This window comes from Apteryx rowi, unplaced genomic scaffold, assembly GCF_003343035.1.
Source record: "Apteryx rowi isolate R43461 unplaced genomic scaffold, aptRow1 scaffold_1770, whole genome shotgun sequence".
Taxonomy (NCBI): domain Eukaryota; kingdom Metazoa; phylum Chordata; class Aves; order Apterygiformes; family Apterygidae; genus Apteryx; species Apteryx rowi.
In genome coordinates this window covers 5,342-9,686 of record NW_020448053.1, presented here as the reverse complement: position 1 = coordinate 9,686, position 4,345 = coordinate 5,342, and the positions used below count along the sequence as shown (strand labels likewise).

General features: G+C 53.1%; 1 pseudogene; it reads right to left on the bottom strand.

The window, feature by feature from the left end:
• Positions 1–972: 972 nt before the first annotated feature.
• LOC112963804 lies at positions 973–1,909 on the bottom strand (annotated as a pseudogene).
• Positions 1,910–4,345: the final 2,436 nt, after the last annotated feature.

Sequence of the window (4,345 nt, the reverse complement as noted above, 5' to 3'; positions counted from 1 at the left end):
CCCCTCTGCTGTGCTCCCCGGGGTGGTGGTGCTGCCCTGCAGGGTAAGCGGGCTGTGAGGCCCTCAGGTGACTCCATGCTGGCCGTGCTGGTCAGGGTAGACCTGGCTGTCCCAGCATCACTGCACCTGACAACCCCCTCCCCAGGCGTCTGTGGCTGTGGAAGATGCTCAGAGCAATCACAAGGCATTTCCAATGGCTCAGGATGGGGTCAGCTGTGTCATTAGATGCAGCCATGGTTTTTCATTGTAGGTGACATGAACCACCCTTGAGGCTGCCTTCCCTGTGCCTGAGGAGTTCCCACTGCCTCTCCTGAGATTGCAGAGCCCTGATTTGGTGCATTCCTCGGTTTGGCACTTGACTTTGGGTGACTCCACTTAGTTTTGTGAGTCTCCACTCACTGGCCTCTCCAGGCACATGCTGTCCCTGGAGATACCCTGTGCTCAACCGGGTGGCTCCATATTGCCTTCCAGAAGGGGGGAATCTGTCACCAGCCCTCTAATATTTGAGACAGCCCCCAGCAGACACCGCGTGAGCACTCACCCTCTCTGGGGACCCTGGGCACCCCCAAGTGAGGGCTGAATCCAGCCCTCATTCCCTCACACATTCACCCTATGAACACATCCTCCTTAGCCCACGGAAAAAACAGGCAGAGCAAAAGGAGCTTTTTGGGGACAATTCCCAGAGTGCATTCTTGGCTCCCACTTTGGAAGAAAAGCCCGGTCTTCAGGCAGTGTACTGATGAAATCCCCTTTTATTACAGAGATGTTGCAAGGGAGGCCAGCCCTGACACACTGCTCGGAAGATTTACACAAAGCCTCTGGGTCAGATAAATGGGTTTTGTGCCTCTGGAGAAGTGAGATGAATTCAGACGTTCCTGTACAAACACGCTTTTTCTATCACAGATAGAATGCCCCAACCACAAATGTTGCCTCAGATTGATTGGAAATCATTTGTGAGGAGACATGGGCAGCTTATTGCTGCTGAAACAGCACAAACTGAACCAGTTTCTTCAGTGCCTCCTTGAGCTCCTTGTTCCTCATGCTGTAGATGAGAGGGTTCATTGCTGGAGGCACCACCGCGTACAGAACGGCCAGCACCAGATCCAGAGCTGGGGAAGAGATAGAGGGGGGGCTGCAGGTAGGCAAAAAATGAGGTGCTGATGAACAGGCAGACCACGGCCAGGTGAGGGAGGCACATGGAAAAGGCTTTCTGCCGGCCCTGCTCAGAGGGGATCCTCAGCACAGCAGTGAAGATCTGCACATACGACAACACAATGAAAATGAAACACCCCAAAGCTAAACAGGCACCAACCACAATAAGCCCAGCTTCCCTGAGGTAGGAGTCTGAGCAGGAGAGCTTGAGGATCTGGGGGATTTCACAGAAGAACTGCTCCACTGTGTTGCCTTGGCACAGTGGTATGGAAAATATGTTAGCGGTATGTATGAGAGCATAGAGAAAACCACTGGCCCAGGCAGCTGCTGCCATTTTGACACAAGTTCTGCTGCCCATGAGGGTCCCGTAGTGCAGGGGTTTGCAGATGGCAACGTAGCAGTCATAGGCCATGACTGTGAGGAGATAAAACTCTGCTGTAAATAAGAAAAAGAAGAAGAAGACCTGGACAGCACATCCCAAGTAGGAAATGGCCCTGGTGTCCCACAGAGAATTAGCCATAGATTTGGGGACAGTGACAGAGATGGAGCTGAGGTCGAGGAGGGAGAGGTTGAGGAGGAAGAAGTACATGGGGGTGTGGAGGCGGTGGTCACAGGCTACRGCTRTGATGATGAGGCYGTTGCCCAGGAGGGCAGCCAGGTAGATGCCCAGGAAGAGBGAGAAGTGCAAGAGCTGCAGCTCCCACGTGTCCGCAAATGCCAGGAGGAGGAACTCGTTGAGGGAGCTGCTGTTGGACATTTGCTTCCTCGGGGTTTTGTGGACTGTCCAAGGAGGAAAAGACAGTGGCAAGTTAGAGCAGGCTTCCCTGAGCCAAACCCACTCTGTTTCTCATAGAAACGGCCACCTTTCCGCTGCCCTTTACCTTCACTCAGCTCCCTTTCTGCAGCTCTGTTTACACAGAACAGAGGTGTCTGTATCTGAATCAGCCACACCAGCTGCCACTCCAGCAAGGCAGAGAAGCAGTTCAGTGAAGGCAGGGGGTGACCTGACCCTTTCTAGATGTCTCTGTCTCAATGAGATAGACCCTACCCTCACGCCAGTTTACCCTTCCTGCAGGCACTGCAGAGAGAATAGGAAGTGACTAGCTCTGATGCACACATGCTGCAGCAGATTATGTCCACTGCGCATGTGGAAGGGTTGTTCAACATTTTAGAAACCCATTTTTCTCTGCAAAATAATCACTAGAGGAGTCTGAGGATATACATACATACATACATATATACACACACACACACATATATGTTGGTGTATACACACACGCGCACACACACACACACACACACACACTCATATATATGTATATATGTTTGTATTTTAGATGCCTCCATCTCGCAGTGGGAGCATTCTTTGAGGGGGTAGAAATCTTTGGCATTTCAATTGCTCTCAGCATGAGCCCTTGTGCATCCCAAGAGGAAAAAAGAACTTGCTGTGACTTTGTATAGGGTCACAGGACCTGGTCTGTCCATGAGTCTTGCCCCTCACTGCCCCGCACTTGCACCTCACTCAGAGGAAGGACAACCACTCTCCCAAGTTCCTCTAAGAAAGAAACTGGACTGAGCTGGGAGTGGAAGAGTTCAGTTTCACAGTGAAGATTTCCAAATTCTTCACTCTCAGCCCCGAGATGGAGAGAGTGATGAAGAGTGTGACAAGGTTTCTGACTCACATGACCAGACCAAGGACTCTCAGATCTTACAGAAATGCTCCAGGGAAGCTGTGCTTTTCTGGAGGGCAGCTTGCAGCTTGACAGCACAGCCCCGAGAAGCAGTCAAGGGTCCTAAAGACAGACTCTCCTAAAAGGAGAACCAGCTCATTCCCCAGCCATCCTCACCTCAGCCTACAGACAGCACCACCATCACCTTCTTGGCCTCGTGGGGGTTTGTGTGACCTGCTCCTTAGAATCTGCAAGCACAGAGATGCCCCTGGACAGGGCCTTGCCTGTGGGAGGTTTGTGGAGGGCAGGAATGAGCACACAGAGGGTGGGAGGGAGTCTGTGAGCACCGACCAGGAAAAGACACTGGGACAGAGAAAGAGCTGCCAGCAGGGACAGCTCCAGGCAGCAGAGATGGGCAGGCAATGAGAGGGAAATGCCAACAGAAACATTATGGGTGGATGGAGTTGAKCARGTCATGGTCAGGCCCTGCAGTGCCGACACCTCCCTCAGGGAGCTCAGGTCTCCCCTGCAGAAACCTCCCAGTAGCAGGGCACTGCCCAGGGCCATCCCCATGGTTGCAGGTGCTAAGGAGCAGGTCACATAAACCCTGAGGAGGCCAGCAACGGGGAAGCTGATGCTGTCTATAGACTAAGGGGTCTAAGGAAGGGACTTTCAGAAGTTCCTAGCAGACACGGTGGCTGCTCCTGAAAACTGTTAAAGAGTCTCAGTCTGTTGTCCAAGCCTGACAGCTCCATTTCCATATTCCCCTTGCAAGGTGGTAGGAAATGTAAAGCACCATCTCGGGAAATGGGCTTCTCTTTCAGGAAATCCCTGCCTTCACTTTCCTTTTGAAAAGTCCCCTCGAAAATGTCCTGTGCATGAGCTAGAGCTGTGAGCAGCCCTGGCCCACACAGCACCCTCTCAATGGGAGAATGAGCCTGCCCTGACAGATGTCATCCCTCCCACCCAGAGCTTCTCCTGGCAGCGCCGTGGGGAGCTCCCCAGGCAGGCTGAGTGCTGACCCTTGCAGGTGGCAGAGTCATTTATCCAGGAACGCAGCAACCTGTGGCACAGGGACACTGCTCCGAGTTACAGTACTGGGCAGATCTGTGTGCACACCCCAGCTTCACACCCCTGCAGCTTCCTTGGGAGAAGGTAGTAGGATGCCCCATCCCTGAGATGGTATGGTAGAGAATCCCTGCTTTGAAGCATCTCCCCCTCCTCTGCACTGCAGAAGCCAGGAGAGAGAAGCTATAAATCCTATCAGTGATCGGATGGGATGAGTTCAGAAGACCCCTCCAGGAACCTCAGCAGCATTGCCCTGCAGTGAAAGACCTACCGTGTCAGGGGCTGTGAAGATTTCTCCCACAAGGAGCTCTTCTGTGTCCTCCCACTCCACACAGGCTTGCACTTCTCTCTGTCATGTCACCTCTCTTGTCAGCAGCAGCAGGCTGTGCCTGGAGCCCTGCTGCTCTTTGCAGAGGAGCTGCTCCTGCACACAGCTGTCTCTGGGCAGTGCTGCC